Genomic DNA, 26708 nt, shown 5'->3' with positions numbered 1-26708 from the left:
ACTGTGCCCAGCCAACTATGTTTTTTCTTAAATTTCCACTACCATCCTGCTGAATATTCACAATTCTCTTCCACTTTCAGTTTATCACGGTAGATTTTTGCTTGTTTCATGATCAGTGTACCATTACACATGTGTTCACTACAACACTCGTGGATCGACACTTCCAATATTCAATCAAGGTCTTTATTTTTAGCTTTATGCAGTGTTTTTCTATTTTTCATTAATGTCTGTCCATCACTTGCAGTATGGAACTTCAACAGCTTATTCTTCTCTTTCTTTAGGTCTTACAGTGACATATGTCATTCCAGTACCATACTCATCTGTAAGATGTTTCATACTTACACTGCTGTTCAGTTTCTCAACCAGCTTGACTTTCTGTGCTATAGATAAACATAAATGCCTTCTCTTTCTCTTATCACTGTTATCTAGAGGGGTACCTTCAGGCTTTTTGATATTTTTAACAACACCTTTACACCACAGAGGAGAGAATACACAAAAACCACTGTGAGTAATGCATATAGATCTTGGGCCCACTTGGGGCATCATGGGGAACCTGTCATTGGTTTGTCCAACCTGTACACATGCCATTTTATTATTTTGTGGACATGTTTGTTGAGGAAAACTGGGCAGGTGTGGAAAAAAATATACCACAGCTGAAGGCAGCTGCAAAGGTCATTTTTCCCTTGAGGATACTGAATAATCTATGTATTGTGCACCTGCATTTTGACTGTGACCAATCACATGAGGTCAGGCATGAAATTTTTCACTTGTTGCATTATGTTGGTGCTCAAAAAAAACTGGATTTTGGAGAATTGGTGATTTCAGATTACAGATGCTCAAACTGTGTCTATCTTTTTTATTTTAGCCATCCCAGTGTATGTGATTTGGTATCTCATTGTGGTTTTGATTCAATTTCCCTGATAACTAATTTGAATCTTTTTTCTTGTGTACATATTTTTATTTGTTTCTATATTGCAGATATGTCTATTTACATCTTTTTTTTGTGTTTTAGTTGGGACTTTTATCTTTTTGTTGTTGGCTTATAAGTGTTCTTTACGTATTCTCGATTAAGTTCTTTATCATACCTATAATTTGCAAATATTTTCTCCTATTCTTTGAGTGCTCTTTTTACTTTATCAATGTTGTCTTTTGAAACCAAGTTTTTATTTTGATAAGGACGGATTCATTTACTTCTTTGTGCATTTGGTGTTCTATTTAAAAAAAGCATTACCTAATCCAAAAGTCTTGAATATTTATTCTTATGTTTCCTTCTGGTAATTTTTATAGTTTATGTATTACATTTATGTCTCTGATCCATGTTGAACAATATTTGTATATGATGTATGGTAGGGGTTTAACTTCATTCTTCTGCATGTAGAGATCCATTTGTTCCAGCACCATTTATTGAAAAGACTATTCTAGTTGATGTCTACATTTGTTTGCATATCATCTATGAAGTATGCATATGTTTAACTTAATGTATAAAGAAATATGCTGAAAGTACACACATCATTATAAATTCCATAATCTTTTGGCAAACTAAAAAGTTCTAGGCTAAAATTTTAATGAATGTCTTATCCTCAGTGGAATAATATACCACCAAGGTTAGTAAAAAAGTTATTTTCCATCACTATCTATGACTCTTGGCAAGTTAGCTCTATTTAGAAATTCTTCTATTCTGTTTTTCCCTTGTCAACTGGATTGTGGCCTAGATTTACCAATGAGAGGCTCTCATGTGAGAAACAGAGAGCTTAAGAGAGGCTAAAAATGTCTTATTGCTTTTGGGGCATCAGTGGGATATATGTGAGCTTCAGCAGATAAGAAGTTTTGAAACGGCTTCTGGGAATTCTCCTAAAACTTATCTGCCTTTGGCTTAGAGGCAGCTACAAAGACACACAGTGAATTCCTGTTTACTGAAGTTGCCTGACTCTCAGAAAGCTTGCAGTGGACCTGAGAGTTATGGTGGCTTTTCTCAATCTCTGCTCTTTCAACATACCGAATGGTTTCCCAATCTTCTAGCTCCTTGTGTTAAATATTTTCCTTCTTGGATTACTTAGAGAGTTTCTGTTTTTTCTAATTAAAGCATACATTATATATATATATGTGTGTGTGTATATATATATATGGGAGGATATGCCACATACATATTTTAAGTATTATAGAATCAAAATTACACATATAAGAGATTCTTTAAACATTAACTATTACAGGAAGTTATCAAAATTTATTTTCTTTTCTCATACTACCATGTCCCTTGCCTTGATATTGCTGTAGTTTCATCTGAGATGTTTACAAAAGAGGGTAATTTTTTCACTCCTGCTGTTTATGGAGGCCACCATCTTAGGGCCTGTGGCATATTAGCTCTACTTTCTACTTCCTGAAAAGCCACAGCCCATAACATTTTCTTCTTGCTTTCATCAGATGTCTGTCTCCCCATGCACAATATGTGGGACCTTCTCTGATTTCCTCTGGGAGAACAGGGTCTTTGTAAGAGGATATATAGACAGAAAGATCTTGGTTCCTATTGTTTATCTTGTAGAAAAAGTTCACAAAATGTTGTTTTCTGTTCTTTTTGCTTCTAATGGTCTAATTCGTTCTTCTAGTGGTCTAATTCGTTCTCTGTAATACATTCTGGTACTACAACTGAGGTATGTAGGTAAGTAGATTGATAAAGATGATGATATAGGTACAGAAAAAGGCTACCAATTCCCAAGAACCAACTTCATGCCAAGTACTATAGGAAGCATTTTCATAATAATAACAGCTGATGGTTTTTAGTGCATAGTATATTCAGGGCACTATGCTAAGGGGTTGATAATCATTATCATGTTAAATCATTAAGCATTTCTAATAAGGTAAGTATTGTGGTCATTTCTATTTTACTGTTAAAAAAAACAGACTTTAAAAAAGTTAAAAAATATTCTAGCAGTCAGAGTTACTATGTATTAATAATACAACTAGGTTTCAAACCCAGGTCTATGTGGCTCTGTAATTCATATTTTTTTATACTAATTGATTCTGAGACTTATATTTGTGCAATATATTTAAAGAGTCTATAGTTCCCTTCCATATAGTTTTTTTTTTTTTTTTTTTGAGACAGAGTCTCGCTCTGTCACCCAGGCTGGAGTGCAGTGGTGCAATCTCGGCTCACCCCAACCTCCACCTCCTGGGTTCAAGTGATTCTCCTGCCTCAGCCTCCCAAGTGGATAGGACTATAGGTGCACGCAACCATGCCTGGATAATTTTTGTGTTTTTAGTAGAGGCGGGGTTTCACTATGTTGGCCAGGCTGGTCTCAAACTCCTGACCTCAAATTATCCACCCACCTCAGCCTCCCGAAGGGTTGGGATTACAGGCGTGAGTACCACAGTTCCCTTCCATATTATTCCAACCCATCTTCCATTGCCACAGGGTGTTATTTTTTCATAAGCAAATAAACACAGCTACTTTTTTTCTCCTAATTCTTCAGTAGTTCTCCATCACCTACACTGTGCAATCCATATACTCTTATGCTTGGCTCAAAAGGCACTTTGCAATTTAACCTTTTAAGCTATTGAGTCTTAGTTTCCTTTACTTCCTCTAAACTTCGTATTATTCTAACATGTTTTTCCCTCAGTCTAAAATGCTTATAGGACAGGAAAACTCCTAATGGTTCTCAAGTCCTGCCTCAAAATATCACATTCTCTGTAAAGGTTTTATTGATTTGATTTCTTCCAGAAGACTTAGACAGAACTTCGCCTCTACTCTCATTGCTTCTTGTGCATTTATTTGTGTTAGCTAAATATCATGATGAATATCAAAGAGTATAGTCCTGTCTCGAACTTTTGGTAAAGTTACTTAATTTCTCAGTTCTTCAGTTGTCACTTTGGGGACAATAACAGAACTTCTGTCATAGGTTTCTCTTGATGATTAAATAAGAATGCCTATGTAAATGACTCAACAGAATGCCTGGCACACAGGAAATGCTCATCAAAACGTTAGTTATTACTTTTGTACTTTTATTACTAATATAAAATTAGCACATTGTAATTTTATTTATTTTGTGTTATAGCATTTCATTTTATATCATTCTACATTTTTTACAGTAAACTATTTAGACACAGCTTGTACTTACAATCAGAGAAAATCCTGTGAATATTTTAGGCATGGCTTGTAGACGAAGATCCTGTTTAGATGGTCAACAAACCAAATTTGAAAAAGTTGTTAGACTCAAAAAAAAGGAAAGTTATTTGTTATGATGATGTACATTTGGGTTTGTATTTAAATAAGTGTGACTGAGAAAAAGTGAAGTGAAGCAGCTGAGCCTCTCTAGTGATGACAGAGAAGAACTATATTTTCAATAGTTCAGGTGCTTAAAAGGTAAAGGCACTGTCCTCCCTTTGAGAATGGCTTGGTGGAGCCACACATGCTCTTTGCCTGCTCTGTTGGCTACCATGATGTGTAAATGAATATACATCTCTTCACTGACAGGAAGAAAATGATACAATGGGGAGTTACAGACTATTGAGATAAATTTCTAATTCTTGCTCTTTCTATTAGATCAGCCCATACTTTGTACCCTGAGTGACAGCCAGCAATAAAGTGCCCTCATGTTCTTAACCGGAAAATAAATATATGTGAATGTGCCTTGTCATTATCACCCCAAAACCTAAAAGGATCTGAGACAATTGTGGAGCCAGGTCTGTGATCTGAGTAACATCATTAGGTGTTCAGAATACACTATCATTTTACCTCCAAGTTCTTAGCAATATTCTTATCCCACATGCGTAAACCCAAAAGTATCTGAGACAGGTCTCAATCAATTTAAAAAGTTAATTTTGCCAAGGCTAAGGACATACTCGTGACACAGCCTCAAGAGGTCCTGATGACATGTCCAAAGGTGTTTGGAGTATGGTTTGTTTTTAGGGAGACATAATACATCAATCAATATATGTAAGATTTACATTAGTTCAATCTGGAAGGGCAGGACAACTTGAAGTGGGGGGGTGATGAGGGTGAGGGCTTCCGCATCACAGTTAGATTTAAAAATGTTCTGATGGCAACTGGTTGAAAGAGTTGTTATCAATCAGAAGGAATGTCTAAGTTATAATAAGGGGTTGTGGAGACAAAGGTATTATTATGCAGATGAAGCCTCTAGGCTTCAGAGAGAATAGATTGTAAATGTTTCTAATCAGACTTACGGTCTATGTTGATGTTAATACTGGTTGGATTTTCTTGAATTCCAAAAGGGAGAAGGGCATAATGAGGCATCTCTGACCTCTCCTTCCCATCATGGTCTGATCTAGTTTTTTCAGGTTAATTTTGGAATGCCCTTGGCCAAGAGGTTGGGTCCATTCAGATGTTTGGTGCGGGGGGAACCTTAGAATTTTATTAGTGGTGTGCATGAGATACTGGATGAGAGAAAAAAGGAGAGAAAGAGGAGAAATAAAAAGCAGTTAAATGAAGGAAAAGGGAGGGAGATTTGGAGGTGACACTGCTCCCTTTTACTGACTGCACCATACCCATTTTTTTTCTGCTGCCAATATCTCTAGATTTTCTGCTAAAAGTCTTTTGTTCTCTTTTTGCATTATGACACCCTGCTGCACTCAGCTTCTATTGTAACACTTTTTTCATACTCAGAGCTGTTGTAGCAGACATAACTAAAGCTTTACTGGATGGACAAGAAGAAACTATATTCTATTAAAGTTAGGAATGCCTGTGTGACCTGCACAGGTCTATTAAATGTGAGGAGCAGGGATGAGAGTCTCTTTGTCTGTTTTGAAAGAAGCATTTCAGAGGGGAGAACAAATGTTCATGCTCTCCTTTCCTGCCAAGGCAAATGGGGAGGCATGATGTTGAAATAGCGACCTTATTGATAAACTAAGGAAATTACTTTCAATTTAGATCCTTGAGTAACCACGATGAGTGGAGCTCCCAGGTTAACCCTTGGTGACATACAAGTGAGAATTAATCATTTTCTTAAATGACTAACATTTTTGTGTTCACTACTGCAAATAACCTCATGTATAATACTGAATATGATGACTATGCTGAATAATACAAATACACTTTTTCTTTAGGCACATTGAACCTGAAATAGATATTAGGCCTCTCATTCCAATGAAAGACCCTATTATATCAACCTCTTTGTGATCAAACAGAGAAGAAGAATTTTCTAGACATGTATTACTCATCAGGCTGACTGCTTTGGCTATGCGGGTCATTGCTACAGTGAGTTTTAGTCTAATCACACATTATTGGTCAGTTTCTCTTTCAGTATACCGACAGAAATTCTTTACCAACAACTATGCATGTGAATTACAAGGAAGAGTTTTTAGGCTCCATATCCTATTTATAAGTAATAATCTGGAACCACAGTCTCCAACCTTTTTGGCACCATGGACTGGTTTCAGACTGGCAGGGTTGTGGGGGTGGATAAAACTGTTCCACCTTAGATCATCAGGCATTAGTTAGATTCTCTTAAGGAGCACACATCCTATCTCCTTTACATGGCAGTTCACAATAGCATTTGTGCATCTGAGAATCTAGTGCCTGTGCTGATCTAACAGCAGGCAGAGCTTAGGCAATAATGCTAGCTGGCCTGCTGCTCACCTCCTCCTGGACAGCTGGATTCCTACCAGGCGGTAGACTGATAGTGGTCCACAGCCTGGGGTTGGGGACCCCTGATCTAGGAGATTGTTGGTTTATGGTGGATGGCAACCAACAGTAGAATAGCCTTTATTTCTATTTGTTTCAACTCTTCTCCTGATGAAAAGTAGCTTCTAATGATGCAAAGACTTTATCCCTAGTTCAGCACCCTTCTAACAAATAATTGTATGTCCCCAAAATAATGCTACCAATTGCATTTTGTTTGGTTCATCATATTCCTAATGTGACTCAATTATAGCCAAACTCCTAATATCTGATACATCCCAGAGTTCCTTTGGCTTGAGATTCATGGAACTAAAGATTAGCTGGAACTACTCATCGATTTTTAGGAGGCTAAGCCTGTTTTTCCTTGTATTTCAGGAAACTCAATGGTGTGACGGGGCAGAGCTGTTTCATTATTTTCCAGGGCCGTGTTTATGTTCATCCTGAAAAGGAAATCCTTTAAAACCTTAGCATTCTTTATTTATTTATTTATTTATTTATTTATGCAACAAATCTTATACTATTTAATTTCTTTAATAGTTCAGGCAGTTTTCTATGTGCTGAGGGCTCTGTCAGGTAATAAATAGGAAACCAAATGAACTGAAAATGTCAGAAAGTGATAAAGGTAACAAGTGAAATATAATAGATAGACGGGCTATACAGTGCTTGGGGGGGTCCCCTTAGATTGAGTGTACAGGGGAGACTTCTTACCTTATTAGTTTGATTTAGAAATATTAGTGGCCTCCTTCAGGTGAGCTCATACCAGTATAGGTGCTGCGCAAAACAAAAACAAAAGTAGCAGAAGACAGAAAACTGCTCTCAAAGATGTCAGTGAATTTGTGAAGAACCAAATAGTTAACCAAATTGACTCCACACAGAGAACCTTATCAGCTGCCTCCAGTTTTCCACGTACCCCCACCTTTCATCTCCAATATTCAAGCCTGGTCCAAATCCAATCAAAATACTTTGCATCAGAACAAGATGGGTTCAGGAATGTGACTAATCACAAGACCACCTGATTTTCTGCTTTTGGCTCTGAGTGATGCTCTAGTTATGGAGACATATAAAGCCTATTCACTTCAGATCTGAAAATGTCATTATCATTGTATTCACTAAACATCCTCATTTTATCACAGTGCTTTTATTGATAGCTATGAAAAGGAGAATTATTCTTATCAAAACTAAATTTTAAAAAGAGTCAATGACAAGAAGCTCAAGTGCCTTGTAGTACCAAAGACACTGCTCTGTGTTGACAGCAATTGAAACAACTCTTCAGAAAAACTAACAGTGTGCAGTTTAAGTGGTCAACAAGCCTAATATACAGTTGGTTTGAGCTTCTCATTTTTGTCGAGGGCAGCTAGTGAGCCTCAGTGCCCGGAAAGTTAGAAATTCTCCCTCTGTGCTTCTCACACATGCTAATACAGACCATAACACTTCCCAAGCTGGACAATAACTTGGCTGACATCTGTAATCTGAAAGAGGGAAGGAAAAGGTAACCAGGATTTATTTAGTGCTTTTGATGCACTACTCAGGCAATCTGCTAGATACTTTACATGTATTTCCTCATTCCAGGTGTGCTTCAATTTCCAACGAGGCACCAAATTCTGCCCTTGATATACAAGGTTCAGTTATGTTCAAGTAATTCTGCAACATTTACTGGGATATAGCGGTGGCTCCATGGCTGTAGATACAGTTTATCAGTACAGGAGTAGAATGCGCATACCCACACAAGAGAAGTAAATACATGCTCCCAAAAGGAACTAGAGCAGCACATTTACAGAATTCTGTTCTAGAAACTATATTCAGGAGATCAAGAACCCCACATTTTTATGGTATTCAAATTGTACATACAAAACCTCTTTATTTAAAACAATAGAGAAGGAAGAATGAGGAAAGAAAGCAAAAAAAAAAAAAAAAAAGGATTCTATCATCTTGCTTCCTATTTAAAAAAAAAAACAAACCCCTTTTTAATGTTAAGATTAGCAAAGAAAAGATAATGTCAATACTGGGAGAAGATGAAGGGAAAAGCTAAATACTAGGACATACGTGAAAGTCTCTCTGGCATATGCCCTCAGGCTAGGACATAAATTAAACCATTCCCAAGGGTTGCCTGCAAGAGCAGACAGTCTATTAAGGCAAGGTTTAGAGACTAATTTATTGTCTGTGTTTTTGTTGTCTCTTTTTGTAACTAAAACATATCGGACTTTTCCCCCCTATATTTTCATTTGAACCAAGGTTATAAAAATAATCTGAATTGTATATCAGCCATTTTACATCCTCATGAAATCTTTCAATATGACACAGTTGGAAGTGAATGATTGTGTGAGGTATGTTTAGAATAGTAAAGCTGTACCAGGAAACGTGAATTGCATTTTTTTACGTTTATCCATAAATTAATTCCTCAAGTACTCATGTGTATGTAGAAATTGTTGAGTTTTCTTCACTGGTTAATTATTGACCAAAATTCTATTAATATTTACATACATCATTCAGGTATTATTTTCTGATGTGGATTATATCTCAAGAAATAAAATATGAGCCTCTAGGGTAATTGAAAAACCTCTACATTTTACAATTATCAGATAAAGTCTAAAGTGATAGATAATGCCTTTAAAACACCTGGGAAGCCATTATTTCTAAAAATAAATTGTAAACTAAGCATGATTTTATTTTGCAAGGTTTCAAAGCTATAAATCAATTTATGGTTGCCACTATTAATTTAACCTATTGTTGTTTCACATTCCCTATTTCTAAGGAGGTGATAATAATAACCCCTCTGTATCTCATAGGGACTCTTATGAAGATAAATGGGAAAATATATGTGAGCATTCTTTGAGCTACTTTAAAGAGAGTATGTGTGTAAATATATATATATATATAAATAGCCATCATTGTTTTTGAGGAACTACAGAATAAACATTTAATACAATTTTTATTTTAAATACATATACAACTTCATATTTTCAATTAAAAAATTAATTTACCACACCTCTGATATAGGTAAATCAGAATAAATACTATTGATTTTTTCCTCTTCATTGTCCTCTTCAGTTCATTATTTTTGAACACTCTAGTAAGACCTCATGGGCCAGGATTCACTGGTGTATTTTCTGAGCTGTGGAGCCCAAACCCAGAAACACACCCATACCCTTCTTTCCTGTATTACAATTATAGACAGTTAAGTCAATGACTGTGTGAAGTTAACGAATTATATTCTTAGCATCAATTTCTAAAAGTCATTGTGTTATATCCTTAATATTAATTGTGCTGTTTTCAATCTACCATTTTGCCTATAAATAGAGAGAAGCAATGATGCACGTTGTAAGAAATAACAGGTAATTCATTGATCCCTCTATCAGAATCAGCATTTTTATGCAATAGGGACAGTTGTGGGAATTGTAAAGATGTGACTGCAAGTGGGTTGAATTTGTTTTTTTCTATGGCTTTAGAAGGCAGTCTCAGCTGGGTTCAGCCCCCAGTTGAATTGTGGTTTCATAGTTTCAAGGTCATCAATAGTTGGAAAATGAATACAGATTAATATAGGGAACTGAATTTAATTCTTATTACCCTGGAGAAATAGCACTGGGAATTGATGCTATGCCTGCTTGACTAATAGATCCTTCTTCTGTTCTCCCAAGCTACCTTGTCTACAGAAATATTTTCACTTGTACAGATAAATAATCTAGACAATGACATGCATCTTTTTAAAAGATCAAAAATAGGGATTGTATGATTTTAAACCTAGCAACTAGAATGGTGGTGAAATGAACAAATGCAGTATAAAATATGCTTACATGAATAAGTGAATTACTTGGAAAAATATTCATTAACCACTTTAGATATCAATTTCAAAAAATGTCCTTTGGGTATATGCCTAGTAAGGGAATTGCTGGTTCAGATGGTATTTCTGGTTCTGCATCTTTAAGGAATTGCCACATCCTCTCTCACAATGGTTGAACTAATTTACATTCGCACCAACAGTGTAAAAGCATTCCTACTTCTTCACAACCGCACCAGCATCTTTTGTTTCTTGACTTTTTAATAATCACCATTCTGACTGGCATGAGATGGTATCTCATTGTGGTTTTGATTTGCATTTCTCTAATGATCAGTGACGTTGAGTTTTTTTTCATGTTTGTTGCCTGCATGAATGCCTTCTTTTGAGAAGTGTCTGTTCATGTCCTTTGCCCACTTTTTAAAGGGGTTATTTGAGTTTTTTGTTTGTTTGTTTGTTTTATAAATTTGTTTATGTTTCTTTTAGATTCAAAGGAATATAAATCATTCTATTATAAAGATATACACACATATGTTCATTGCAGTACTATTCACAATAGCAGACATGGAATCAACCCAAATGCCCAACAATGATAAACTAGATAAAGAAAATGTGGTACATATACTATGGAAAACTATGCAGCCATAGAAAGGAATAAGATAATGTCCTTTTCAGGGATGTGGATGGAGCTAGAAGCCATTAACCTCAGCAAACTAACACGGGAACAGAAAACCAAACATCACGTGTTCTCATTTGTAAGTGAGAGCTGAACAATGAGCACACATGGAGACAGGGAAGGGAACAACACACACTGGGGCCTGTCGTGGGGTGGAGTTGGGGGAAGGAGTGCATTAGGAAAAACAGCTAATGTATGCTGGGCTTAATACCCAGGTGATGGGTTGATGGGTGCAGCAAACCACCACAGCACACGTTTACTTATGTGACAAACCTGCACGTGCTGTATATGTACCCCAGAACTTAAAATAAAAATATTTTTTTAAAAAAGAAAAATGTCACTGTTCTTATAATCTGAGGTCAGATAAAATTAGAAATGGTGGAATTTGAATTGATTGCTTTGTCGGGGAATAGGGAGCATCTTATTAGGCTATTTTGTTACACACAAATAAAGCAAGTGCTCTGACTCCTGTTTCTGTTTTTGAAGAAAATTGGGACAATTACTTGGTCCATTTTAATCAGAGCTATAACCGCTCTATTTCTGAAGACTTGTTTTTTTCTTTGTCCAAAATATCTTTCTCTCTCTTCTCTCTCCCTCTCTTTCTCTCTCTCTCACTCTCTCTCTCTCTCTCACACACACACACACACACACACAGAGAGAGAGAGAGAGAGAATTGGTTCAGCATGATGATTTGCAGTAGCAAAGTATTGTTTTTGTAAAGATCATGTATTCTTTTTTGGACAGTTACTCAGAAAATAAAAAGCAGAGCCTTAGACACTGAGGATCAGAATTATTTCAAGTTTTACCAGGCGTAAATGGTGGATGCAGCACTTAAGAGGACTCTACATGTTGCAAACACTAGTCAAGCCCCAAGAAGGGCTCCTTCACATCTCTTGTCAAAACAAAGACAACTGCTGTTAGTAGGTATGGAGGTTTATGAGTGATGCTGCTGTTGAAGTTGAGACAGTTGAGGAGATAAATTGAGTGGTGAAGAGTGGTGAACGGAAAGAGAAAAGATAAATTAACTAACTTGTGGAATTCCTTTTCTAAGGCATACAAGACCTTGCCTAACAAGATACTATTTCCCAGGCGTTCTGAGTGTCCATTTACTCGCCTCCCATTCCAATTTGCAGTCTCAGCAGTACTTTCAAAATGTACAGTATTTGTGAGAGTCACCAATGAAGGCTGAAAAACATTTTATACCATTCATATTTATCTTAAATTTGAATTTACATTGGTCTGTATTTATACTCTACAATGTGGTAGTTGCTAGCCAATGTGACCATTGAACACTTGAAGTGAGGCTGGCCCAAAATGCTGCAGGTACAAAATAAACACTGAATTGTGAAGACTTATTGTGAGAAAAAAAAGAATGGCATAGATCTTAATAAGGTTCTTTGGGAGGCCGAGGCGGGCGGATCACAAGGTCAGGAGATCGAGACCATGGTGAAACCCCGTCTCTACTAAAAAATAGAAAAAAATTAGCCGGGCGCAGTGGCGGGCGCCTGTAGTCCCAGCTACTCCGGAGGCTGAGGCAGGAGAATGGCGTAAACCCGGGAGGCGGAGCTTGCAGTGAGCCGAGATTGCGCCACTGCACTCCAGCCTGGGCGACAGATCGAGACTCCGTCTCAAAAAAAAAAAAAAAGATCTTAATAAGGTTTTATATTGATTTTATATTGAAATGACATTGCTATTAGATATGTTGACTAAAATATGATGCATCATTAAAATTTTACCCTCTTATTTTTACTTTTTTCATTTTTTCAAAATTACTTATGTGGCTCACATTATATTTCTACTGGACAGTGCTTGAAGTTTTAAAAATAGTTAATTTTTTCATTGTATTAAATTAGTTAAAAAATTGTCAAGGGGAAGCTCATGAAATAGTGCTAAATGTATCTCTAAAAACAAATATGTACTTCCAGAATTGTAGACAAAAAGCTAGAATCATTCTTTGTGCTATATATGAGCTTATTTTGACCTCTTACAAAGAAATGTGTCTTCAGCTATGCCAACAGTGTAAACATTTTTTGGATATATTTCATAAAATAAAAATACCAAATGTCACATTATAACCACTCTTAGACACACTATGAAAATATCAAGCATGTGCTGTTGAAACAATATACACTAGAGGAATTAGAGAAAACAACAGAAGGTTCTCAAATAACGAATGAATAGTGAAACTACCCTAAACTCAAGTGCTGAGAAGAGGGGATACTTAAAGCTCTCATTCTGTTTTGGGAGTAATTTGTGGAATTTCTATATTTCATATGTTATCCAACTGTTACACCAAACCATGATCTTGTTAAATGAAGTTCATTAGTCAGTGCCTTGACCGAGAAAACTTAAATTATAAAGGACCTACCTTAAGCACAGAATTCTTCCTTGACAAATTTCATGATACATCTGAGAATCTCATGAAATATGTATAAGTATGGGATTGTACCTTTGAAATAGTATAAAAAGTGTATATTATTGTGGTGAAAATTTGAGGTTTCAATGTTTATTAATATTTTTAATTTACATGTAATGTTATACAGTTGGTGCTCAAAATTGTTGTATATTTGTTGCATAAACTTTAATTGCAGAATATGTTTATGATGTATCAAAAATCCCCACTGGGCTTGTTATAAATAATTGCATAGGTATTAAACATATTAAAACAATCTTTTAAATGCCAAGAACAACAACAAAAAATAGTAAAGTGTGAAAGAAATCAAATCAACCTTGAGTCTGTACTATCTGCTGATGCTTGGTATAAATTGTTGTTTGCCATTGATAATGTTGGCAATCAGTTAAAAAGGTAAGTAAATTTAAGATCGGCTACTTCAATTTTTGACAGGATAAGGTACACTATGTAAAAATTTAGGGAAAATGTTTCTAAACTTAAAAAATGCGTGAGAAAATGTCAACAAAACTGATTTCCTAATAAAATAGGAAGACATTAAATAAATGAAAAATATTTGCATGATGATGAAGAAAAAGATTCACATACAAATAAACAGAAACTAATTTCTATTTTAAAAAAAAAATGCTTCTAGGCTGGGCACAGTGACTCACACCTGTAATCCCAGCACTTTTAGAGGCCAAGGCGGTCAGATCACGAGGTCAGGAGATCAAGACCATTCTGGCTAATCCCACCTCTACTAAAAAACGAAAATTAGCCAGGTGTGGTGGTGGGCGCCTGTAGTCCCAGCTACTCAGGAGGCTGAGGCAGGAGAATGTCGTGAACCTGGGAGGCCGAGCTTGCAGTGAGCCGAGATGGCACCACTGCACTCCAGCCTGGGTGACAGCCAAACTCTGTCAAAAAAAAAAAAAAAAAAAAAAAAAGCTTTCTATTATAAATTTAAGTTATATTCCTAATGCAGGAAGATTTGAGTCATATAGTTCTATTTAAAATTTTCTTTATACTATTCTAGCATTGAAGAATTAGGAAGAAGTCAAGAAACATGTATCGTTTTAGATGATGCATTATGAGGGTAAAATCTTGATATAAGTAATATAAAATTGTATCATTGAATTAAATATTTATGTGATAGTTTCTGTAAAGCGTTAATTTTTCAAATGTTACCCTTATTACAATGTTTTAGTATATAATTTTATGGGGTAGTTCCAAATATAAATATTGCTTTATAGCTTTATTAATAATTTCATATACTTTTTCAAAATGAAGTCATTAAAATAAACCATAAGCATTATGATGATTCAGAAAAGATTGTCTAATTTTGTCTTACTGTCAAAAGAATACAAATTATGTGAAAGCCATGATTATAACAATATATGAGTAACTTTGTTGATATGAATGCAATAAATATAATATATAAAATAAAAACTTAATGACTGATAAATATATATACATATATATGTTTTGCTTATTAACCATACAAATACTTTACTCTTTTTAATGAAGCAGCCAAGAATGTGTTATAATAATTTAAATTTGGTCATTTAAAACATTTTTTGACTTTTAATAATAAAGAATTACTAAAGTTTAATACATATTTTTCAATGTGTTCATTATAAAGGGATGCTTGTTAAAGAACAGTGTACTATATTTCATGTAGTAGTCTGAAATTCAGATTTCTAATTTGTACCTATTTAGTCATATTGTATGTGAACCTACATTTGTGATGTTCTCCAGGTCCCACAGATATCAGTTGTAAACCTGGTAGTGATATTAGATCTGAAGGAAGTGACCATTTCCATTTTTATTAATCATGTTGACAAAAAGACTGTCAAAGTATAATTTTCTAAAAGAAAAAATGTAACTCAAAAAACATTAAGTGAGCTCACATTAAAAATCTTGAGGAATTAAACCAAAGGATAAATTGGTTCAAAGTGGTATAGAAAAGATCAAAGTATATATAGTTAAAGAAAGAGAAAAAATGCTGAAATTATGTTGCTAAATTCAATACAAAATGATTTAATGTGCTCCAGGACCAAAACAACTAAGCTTTATGGTTATTTTTTCTATAAGATAGAAATTATTTGCATCTCAACTAGATAAAAATCATTTGCAATTTAACAGCCTTCTGAAGGTTAATATCTTACTGCACAGAGTTTGGTACTTTAGCAATAGTGAATAGTAAATCAAATGAAAGTGTATAATCTTAGAGAATTAGATAAACCTGGGGCAGACCTGTTAGTGCTTGGTTAGGCCTCAAGAAGAAGATGCAGTCATCCTTTTACATCCTAGATTTTAAATACTTTTCTTAGCAAGGGAAAGGAAATAAAGTCTGGGAAATTCAGTCTTAAGTTGAAATGAGCAAGGGACTCCTTCCTTAAATGAGATTTGGGGGCAACCCCTCCCCTTATATGGGAGCTCTGTTTTCACTCTATTAAATCTTGCAACTGCACTCTTCTGGTCCGTGTTTTGCCATTGCAGACCTGCCGCTGACTTCATCCCTCCAGATCCGGCAGGGTGTCCGTTGTGCTCCTGATCCAGCAAGGCGCCCATTACCACTCCCGATTGGGTTAAAGGCTTGCCATTGTTCCTGCACAGCTAAGTGCTCAGGTTCATCCTAATCGAGCTGAACACTAATCACTGGTTCCATGGTTCTCTTCTGTGACCCACAGTGTCTAATAGAGCTATAACACTCACCACATGTCCCAAGATTCCATTCCTTGGAATCTGTGAGGCCAAGAACCCCGGGTCAGAAAACACGAGGCTTGCCACCATCTTGGAAGTGGCCCACCGCCATTTTGGAAGCAGCCCGCCACCATCTTGGGAGCTCTGGGAGCAAGGACCCCCCGGTAACATTTTGGCGACCACAAAGGGACCTCCAAAGCGGTGAGTAATATTGGACCACTTTCGCTTGCTATTCTGTCCTATCCTTCCTTAGAATTGGAGGAAAATACCAGGCACCTGTCAGCCAGTTAAAAATGATTAGTGTGGCCACCAGACTTAAGATTCAGGTGTGAGGCTATCTAGGGAAGGGCTTTCTAACAACCCCCAACCCTTGTGGGTTGGGGACATTGGTCTGCCTGGAGCCAGCTTCCACCTTCAATTTTCCTGGGGAAGCCGAGGGCCGACTAGAGGCAGAAAGTTGTCATCCCGAACTCCTGGCATTAGCTGAGATCATGGCACAGCCAGAAGCCTCTACTCAACAGTCGCCCATGCCTGAGTCCCTACCTTTCTTTCTGACCTGTACCTCCTGGGTCCTGAGCATGAAAATCTTGAAAGTGTAGCCCCAAAATTCTCCTTGCCTCTGAATCTACTTCCTCTGATCACTGCCTCCTGGACACTAATGGTTTAGACTTTCATTTCCTCTAGCAAGTTGTATCTCCAAGGGGATCTGAGGAAGCTCTAGGCTATGTCCTTAGGCATCTAGATTATCAACCCAGGGAGTCTTACCCTGATTTAGTATACTGATTTAGGTATACAGCTCTCGACATGGGCAGTTATGTAGGACCCATTCCCCACCACCCTTGCCAGGGCCACAGTTTGTAATGACTGAGAGAGAGAGACAGAGAGAGAGAGAGAGACAAAGAGGGAGTCAAAGAGAAAAAAAGAAGAAAAAGATAGAAATAGTAAAAAAGTATGCCCTATTCCTTTAAAAGCCAGGGTAAATTTAAAACCTGTAATTAATTATTGAAGGTCTTCTCCGTGACCCTATAACACTCCAATACTACCTTGTTGTCAGTGTAAACAAGGGCGTAGCCTGAGAACACTGAGGCCACTGACAACCCAGAGCTTTCCTATCAAAAATCCTTAACCCAGCAGATATCCTAACAAGGGATTTAAATCTTAATTACCATACAAGGGTCTGACCAGACCTAGGAGGAATTCCCTTCAGGACAGGACTATAGATGGTTCCTCCCAGGTGATTGAGGAAAAAACCAGTGGGTATTCAGTAATTGATACAGAGACTCTTGTGGAAGCAGTTAGAAAAATTGTCTAATAATTGGTGTCTTCAAACATGCGAGCTGTTTGCCCTCAACCAAGCTTTAAAGTACTTACAGAATCAAAAGACTCGACTTACATTCTTCTGCAGTACCGCCTAGCCACGATATCTTCTTCAAGGGGGAGAAACCTGGCCTCCTGAGGGAAGTATTAATTATAACACCATCTTACACTAGACTTCTTTTGTAGAAAAGAAGGCAAATGGAGTGAAATGTCATATGTACAAACTTTCTTTTCATTAAGAGACAACTCGCAATTATGTGTGATTTATGCCCTACAGGAAGCCCTCCGAGTCTACCTCCCTACCCCAGCGCCCCCCTGACTTCTTCCCCAACTAATAAGGACCCCCTTCAACCCATTCGGTCCAGAAGGAGATAGACAAAGGGGTAAACAATGAACCCAAGAGTGCCAATATTCCCCAATTATGCCCCCTCCAAGCAGAGAGAGGAGAAGAATTTGGTCCAGCCAGAGTGCATGTACTATTTTCTCTCTCAGAGTTAAAGCAAATTAAAATAGACCTAAGTAAATTCTCAGATAACCCTGATGGCTATATTGATGTTTTACAAGGGTTAGGACAATCCTTTGATCTGACATGGAGAGGTATAATGTTACTGCTAAATCAGACACTAACCCCAAATCAGAGAAGTGCTGCCCTAACTGCAGCCTGAGAGTTTGGAGATCTCTGTCGTTTCAGTCAGGTCAATGATAGGATGACAATAGAGGAAAGAGAATGATTCCCCACAGGCCGGCAGGCAGTTGCCAATGTAGACCCTCATTGCGACACAGAATCAGAACATGGAGATTGGTACCGCAGACATTTGCTAACTTGCATGCTAGAAGGACTAAGGAAAACTAGGAAGAAGCCTATGAATTATTCAATGATGTCCACTATAACACAGGGAAAGGAAGAAAATCCTCCTGCCTTTCTGGAGAGACTAAGGGAGGCATTGAGGAAGCATGCCTCCCTGTCACCTGATTCTATCGAAGGCCAACTAATCTTAAAGGATAAGTTTATCACTCAGTCAGCTGCAGACATTAGGAAAAAACTTCAAAAGTCTGCCTTAGGCTCAGAGCAAAACTTAGAAACCCTATTGAACTTGGCAACCTCGGTTTTTTATAATAGAGATCAGGAGGAGCAGGCAGAGCAGGACAAATGAGATAAAGTAAAAGGCCACAGCTTTAGTCACGGCCCTCAGGCAAGTGGACTTTGGAGCCTCTGGAAAAGGGAAAAGCTGGGCAAATTGAATGCCTCATAGGGCTTGCTTCCAGTGTGATCTACAAGGACACTTTTGAAAAGATTGTCTGAGTAGAAGTAAGCTGCCCCCTCGTCCATGCCCCTTATGTCAAGGGAATCACTGGAAGGCCCACTGCCCCAGGGCATGAAAGTCCTCTAAGTCAGAAGCCACTAACCAGATGATCCAGCAGCAGGACTGAGGGTGCCCAGGGCAAGCACCAGCCCATGCCATCACTCTCACAGAGCCCTGGGTATGCTTGACCATTGAGGGCCGGGAGGTTAACTGTCTCCTGGACACTGGTGCGGACTTTTCAGTCCTACTCTCCTGTCCCGGACAACTGTGCTCCAGATCTGTCACTATCCAAGGGGTGCTATGACAGCCAGTCACTAGGTACTTCTCCCAGCCATTAAGTTGTGACTGGGGAACTTTACACTTTCCACATGCTTTTCTAATTATGCCTAAAAGCCCCACTCCCTTGTTAGGGGGAGACATTCTAGCAAAAGCAGGGGCCATTATACACCTGAACATAGGAGAAGGAACACCCATTTGTTTTCCCCTGCTTAAGGAAGGAATTAATCCTGAAGTCTGGGTAACAGAAGGACAATATGGACAATCAAAAAATGCCCATCCTGTTCAAGTTAAACTAAAGGATTCCTCCTCCTTTCCCTACCAAAGGCAGTACCCCCTCAGACCTGAGGCCCAATAAGGACTCCAAAGGATTGTTAAGGACCTAAAAGCTCAAAGCCTAGTATAAACCATGTAATAGCCCCTGCAGTACTCCAATTTTAGGAGTACAGAAACCCAACGGACAGTGGAGGTTAGTGCAAGATCTCAAGATTGTCAATGAGGTTGTTGTTCCTCTATACCCAGCTGTACCTAGCCATTATACTCCGCTTTCCCAAATACCAGAGGAAGCAGAGCAGTTTAAAGTCCTGGACCTTAAGGATGCCTTTTTCTGCATCCCTGTACATCCTGACTCTCAATTCTTGTTTGCCTTTGAAGATCCTTCAAACCCAACATCTCAACTCATCTGGACTGTTTTACCCCAAGGGTTCAGGGATAGCCCCCATCTGTTTGGCCAGGCATTAGCCCAAGACTTGAGCCAATTCTCATACCTGGACACTTTTGTCCTTTGGTACATGGATGATTTACTTTTACCCACCTATTTGGAAACCTTGTGCCATCAAGCCACCCAAGTGCTTTTAAATTTCCTCGCGACCTGTGGTTACAAGATTTCCAAACCAAAGGCTCAGTTCTGCTCACAGCAAGTTAAATACTTAGGGCTAAAATTATCCAAAGGCACCAGGGCCCTCAGTGAGGAACGTATCCAGCCTATACTGGCTTATCCTCATCCCCAAACCCTAAAGCAACAAAGAGGGTTCTTTGGCATAACAGGCTTCTGCCGAATATGGATTCCCAGGTACGGCAAAATAGCCAGACTATTATATACACTCATTAAGAAGACTCAGAAAGCCAATACCCATTTAGTAAGATGGACAGCTGAAGCAGGAGCGGCTTTTCAGGCCCTAAAGAAGGCCCTAACTCAAGTCCCAGTGTTAAGCTTGCCAACGGGGCAAGACTTTTCTTTACATGTCACAGAAAAAACAGGAATAGCTCTAGGAGTCCTTACACAGGTCCAAGGGATGAGCTTGCAACCTGTGGCATACCTGAGTAAGGAAATTGATGTAGTGGCAAAGGGGTGGCCTCATTGTTTATGGCTAGTGGTGGCAGCAGCAGTCTTAGTATCTGAAGCAGTTAAAATAATACAGGGAAGAGATCTTACTGTGTGGATATTTCATGATGTGAATGGCATACTCACTGCTAAGAGAGACTTGTGGCTGTCAGACAACTGTTTGCTTAAATATCAGGTTCTATTACTTGAAGGGCCAGTGCTGCGACTGCGCACTTGTGCAACTCTTAACCCAGCCACATTTCTTCCAGACAATGAAGAAAAGACAGAACATAACTGTCGATGAGTAATCGCTCAAACCTACACCGCTCGAGGGGACCTTTTAGAGGTTCCCTTGACTGATATTGACCTCAACTTATACATTGATGGAAGTTCCTTTGGAGAAAAAGGACTTCAAAAAGCAGGGTATGCAGCAGTCAGTGATAATGGAATACTTGAAAGTAATTCCCTCACTCTAGGAACTAGTGCTCAGCTGGCAGAACTAATAGCCCTCAGTCGGGCGCTAGAATTAGGAGAAGGAAAAATGGTAAATATGTATACAGACTCTAAGTATGCTTACCTAGTCCTCCATGCCCACACAGCAATATGGAGAGAAAGGGAATTCCTAACTTCTGAAGGAACGCCTATGAAACATCAGGAAGCCATTAGGAGATTATTATTGACTGTACAGAAACCTAAAGAGGTGGCAGTCATACACTGCCAGGGTCATCAGAAAGGAAAGGAAAGGGAAATAGAAGGGAACCGCCAAGTGGATATTGAAGTCAAAAAAGCCACAAGGCAGGACCCTCCATCAGAAATGCTTATAGAAGGACCCCTAATATGGGGTAATCCCCTCTGGGAAACCAACCCCAATACTCAGCAGGAGAAATAGAATGGGGAACCTCAAAAGGACATAGTTTTCTCCCCTCAGGATGGCTAGCCACTAAAGAAGGGAAAATACTTTTGCCTGCAGCTAACCAATGGAAATTACTTAAAACCCTTCACCAAACCTTTCACTTAGGCATTGATAGCACCCATCAGATGGCCAAATCATTATTTACTGGACCAGGCCTTTTCAAAACTATCAAGCAGATAGTCGGGGTCTGTAAGTGTGCCAAAGAAATAATCCCCTGCACTTCAGGCCATACATTTCAATCCCTGTATCTTTAACCTCCTTGTTAAGTTTCTCTCTTCCAGAATCGAAGCTGTAGAACTACAAATAGTTCTTCAAATGGAGCCCCAGATGCAGTCCATAACTAAGATCTACCACGGACCCCTGGACTAGCCTGCTAGCCCATGCTCTGTTGTTAATGACATCAAAGGCACCCCTTCCAAGGAAATCTCAACTGCACAACCCCTACTATGCCCTAATTCAGCAGGATGCAGTTAGAGCGGTCATCAGCCAACCTCCCCAACAGCACTTGGGTTTTCCTGTTGAGATGGGGGACTGAGAGACAGGACTAGCTGGATTTCCTAGGCCAACTAAGAATCCCTAAGCCTAGCTTAGGGAAGGTGACCGCATCCACCTTTAAACATGGGGCTTGCAACTTAGCCCACACCCAACTAATCAGAGAGCTCACTAAAATGCTAATTAGGCAAAAACAAGAGGTAAAGAAATAGCCAATCATCTATTGCCTGAGAGCACAGCAGGAGGGACAAGGATCAGGATATAAACCCAGGCATTCAAGCTGGCAACGGCAACCCCCTTTAGGTCCCTTTCCCTTATATGGGAGCTCTGTTTTCACTCTATTTCACTCTATTAAATCTTGCAACTGCAAAAAAAAAAAAAAAAAAAAAAAAAAAAAAAAAAAAAAAAAAAAGAGACCTAGATAGTAAGCCAGGGCTCTGAAAATAGACAGACTTGAAAACATTCTATGTAGTAAGAGTAACCTGGCCCCAGCCACATAGAGGCAAGACAGAAACCGGGCCAGGAGGTGCCCTGTGACTGGAACTCTTCAAGCATGGTCTGGTCTAGTACTCTCCCAAAGCAGCTTCATATCATGATAATTGTAATTTATTCTGTGTTTTGATCACTTCTCTATACTCCAGTCTTTATTGGAATACTGCCCAATCTTGTCTTTAGATATGTTGTGGGAAATTAAAGCAAGGGTCCGTTCCATGTTTGGGTTAGGTATTCACTTATGGCATGGAGAGAAAGGGGTAAGACCGTGTTTGTCCTCATACTGAGGCCAGTATGATGGTAACAGCAGTCAGTGGCTTAAGGGAGGATGAGGGAAGGAAATCTATACGAAATTATGAATTAACATTGTTGGGTACATTAAAAAGAGGAGCCATATAGGTCCAGCTTGGCCAGTGGCAGTGGCAAATGAAGAATAGGTCGTATGAAAAGCTAGTGAGGTGCTTACCAGAAATATTTAGAAGGGGACCCTGGAAAAGACTGGCTTTTCCCTTTGGATATATGAATGAGGGCCCAGAGCACATATGCTTGTTGAATTGTAGTATAATTGAGGTAGGAGGTGAAGTACAGACACCAGATCAAATTGAGGACTAGCTAAAACAGGTCCTGGATGGAAGCATTTCCCCATAAGACATCCCCACCAGCCTGCCATGTCAGTTTACCACTGCCATGGCAACACCCAAAAGTTACCACCCCTTTCCATGGTAATGACCCCAAAACCTAGAACTTACCACCATCTTCCTAGAAATTTCTGTATAAACGGCCCTTTAATTTTCATATAATTTAAAATTATATGCAGAACTGCCTCTCGACTGCTACTCTGGGTTCCCTGGCTGTGGGGCAGTCCTGCTCTGCTGCTGCTGTACACTGGTGCTTCAGTAAAAGTTCCTGTTTAGTACTACCAGGCTTGCCTTTTAATTCTTCTCTGAGTGAAGCCAAGAACACACCCCGGTTAAGCCCCACTTTTGCAGTTTGCCTCTCTTGCCTCACAATGATTGCAGGTATGAACTCTAGAATCATATGACCTGGGTTCAAATGATAATTCCACCTCTTAATAGCTATGTCAATTTGGATCATATTACCTAGCTTCTTTATTCTTCAGTTTCTCCGTCAATAAAAGAGGGATAAAGTCATATATACCACACAGGGTTGTTATGAAAATTAAATGCATATCTATCTACCATCTATCTTCAAATAGTGTCTGTTATACCGTCTGCTTTTTGATTATTTTTCTCTTGACATAGGTGCCATTTCTGACCCCCCTATGTTCACTTTTGAATTGTAAGAGTGACAGCCTGCAAACTATATTTCCCTTACTAGTTAAGTTAAGAGACTGTAAAGTAGGAGGAAGAGAGATACCAGTTTCCTACCTTTGGAGATGGCCTCAGCAGAAATAGCAGCAGTGTCAGATGAGCTCCTCAGCAGTAGTGTGGCTCCCAGGTGCTCACTAAACTGCAATACCAGCAGGAGCAGAGCCACCAGCCAAGAAGTGGAAAGGTGGACTACAGACCAGGAGTCATAACAACTCCATACCCATGAATAACTACCTGTACTCTTTGGTTCACCCAGCCCTTCCAACCACTTTGTAACTAATTCCCTGCATTACATCCCCCTGCAGTTGAAATATTTTCCTTACTGATGGACACAGCTATTGCTATTACTAATCAATTAGAGTAATCTTGCTATTATTATCCTCTGAAACATTACCCAAGGACCAATATTATTCTCTGAAACATTACCCAAGGACCCAAGTATGAATATAACCTTCGTACTCATTTTTCCACTCAACTATTCTAATACTTTTCCCCACAGACTTTGTCCTTGGCCCAGAAGTATTATATAATGAATGGTGAATAGTTATATGTACTGGTGTTTCATCTAAATACTCCACTGTAGGTTTAGCTCCGTCACTGATGAATGACCTAATGGGAGGAGAGATTTAGTTCATTTCAGTCTAAGAAGTTCACTGGAGTTCTCTTTTGGAGAATAGATGTAAGGAAGCAAACGTGCCTAGTAACATTGCGTGATTTACCTTTAATACTTTATTTTTTTCCAGCTATGTATTGAATACCCATGACTTATAACAGTTTGAAGGAGAAAATATATACCACACAGGTAACCTTGTTTCACAGCTGAAGCAAAGTTTATTTTCAGTAGCCGTTCTGCCTTGGTAAGTGAAACTTTGATCAATGAATTTACTGTCCAGAACTATAAATTCACAGAAGAATTTGTGAATATGAGGACTTAAAACTGAAGAATAGTTCAAAAAATGATCCAGAAAAGACAGAACTGATATAAAGGGAAAGTGTAGCTCAGAAATTGACTTAAATTATGTAAGAGATTAGTATGATTCACATTAAGTTTCCTTAATTTTTCTTTGATTCTTATTCTCTTTCTCTAAGGATTTAGTTCTGTGTTTAAATTGTCAGATCCATCTTTCCTCATTGTCCTCTTTTAGAGTCTGGAGAAGATTATTGTTAAACTTGTCATCTCAGTATACTGGCTTTTGCTGGCAAGCAAAAGACTTCTCATTAAACAGTTATGCAGATTTGTAGCTGGTTATGAACAATGTTAGCTGAAAAATGTCTTTGAATGACTTTCAATTAGCATACTTCATCAAACAGCTTCCTTGGCTAGTTATATTAAATTGTTTTAAAAAGCCAAGAAAGCTAGTTTTATTAGTTTTTTTGTTTGTTTGTTTTGTGAGACAGAGTCTCCCTCTATTGCCCAGGCTGGAGTGCAGTGGCACAATCTTGGCTGACTGTAACGTCTGCCTCCTGGGTTCAAGCTATTCTCCTGCCTCAGCCTCCCTAGTAACCGGGACTACAGGCATGCACCACCACACCCAATTAGTTTTTTTTTGTATTTTTAGTAGAGACGGGTTTCACCATATTGGCCAGGCTGGTCTAGAACTCCCGACCTCATGATCCACCCACCTCAACCTCACAAACTGCTGAGATTACAGGCGTGAGCTACCATGCCCAGCCTAACTTCTTTTTATTGATAACCTATAGTAAGTAACTGTACAATATGTGACCAAAAATAAATAAGATCAATATACAGGTATGACATGTAGAACCAGCATCACTATTACAGTTGTACCACTTACAGTATATGATTAGTCTTCATGAGGTAGTCTACTACTTTCTGAGAGCTGGGAAAAAAAATACAGAGAACTGCTAGAATATAATTTGAAGAGCTGTTGACTGAAAGACAGCAAAACAGAATTAAAATAACACTGGTTTTATAATCATACCACTTAAAATTAATCCCCAACTTTTTCCTCTCTAAAGATTATTTCTCTCTCTCTCTCTATCGCTTTCCTCCTCTCTCACTCTCACCTTCATTCTCCCTCGCACTCTCTCCTTCACTTACATACTCACAAGCCACATATACACCCTTGAATCAGGTGCAGCAAATTATGGACTGTGGGACAAACTTGGCCTACATTTGAAAATAGTTTTGATGAAACACAGTCATACCCATTTGTTTACATATTGTCTATAGCTCTTTTTTGCTTCAAAAGCAGTTTAGTAGTTGTAACAGTGACCATATATCTGCAAAGCCTAAGATATTTATGGTCTGACCCTTTACAGAAAACATTTGCTGGCCTCTGCTTAAGGTTATAGTAGAAGTTCAAGAAAGATCAGTCCCCTTCCTTTAGTTTGAAAAAATATGACAGAACACTTAGTACTGTGATCTCCAATAAAAGAAAACAGGGTTTCTTGGAAAAACAGCTGATTTTATGACTGGGACAGAAAATACACAAGACGGGCCTGGAACATTTTGTAGAGCCAGAAAGTAAAGAAGTGCTAAAAACAAAAACAAAAACAAAAAACAGAGATATGTCAACGAGATAAAGGAGACAAATGAAAGTGCTCCCAATGGCCAAAGCTAGAGCAATTCAAGTACAATAAATAAAAAAAAATGGTATTGGATTATAACTTAAAGTTTAAATTAATGTCCATGAGTCTATGCTGATATAAATGACTCACTGAATAAAGAATTAAGGGGGTAACAAACAAATCTGTAGTGCAGAAGATTTCCAAGTAATTTATGTAGATGCTACCCTCAAAGAAGTGGAATGTTACTGTCCACTCCTCAAGTGTGGGCTGTGCATGCTCACTTTCTTCCAAAGAGTACAGCACTGGAAAGAGGAAAAGGAATAACTTTACAGTGGAGACACCTGACAAACACTACCTCAGCCAGGCATCACAGTTAACATCAACAGAGGTAAGTCAGGTTGATAGTGAGAGGTGAAGCTGGCTAGGCTTCTGGGTCCAGAGGAGACTTGAAGAACTTTTCTGTCTAGCTAAAGGATTGTAAATGCACCAATCAGCACTCTGTGTCTAGCTAAAGGTTTGTAAATGCACCAATCAGCACTCTGTCAAAACGGACCAA

The sequence above is a fragment of the Chlorocebus sabaeus genome, chromosome 11 (assembly GCF_047675955.1).
Source record: "Chlorocebus sabaeus isolate Y175 chromosome 11, mChlSab1.0.hap1, whole genome shotgun sequence".
NCBI lineage: Eukaryota > Metazoa > Chordata > Mammalia > Primates > Cercopithecidae > Chlorocebus > Chlorocebus sabaeus.
Note: the sequence above shows the minus strand (reverse complement) of the source record.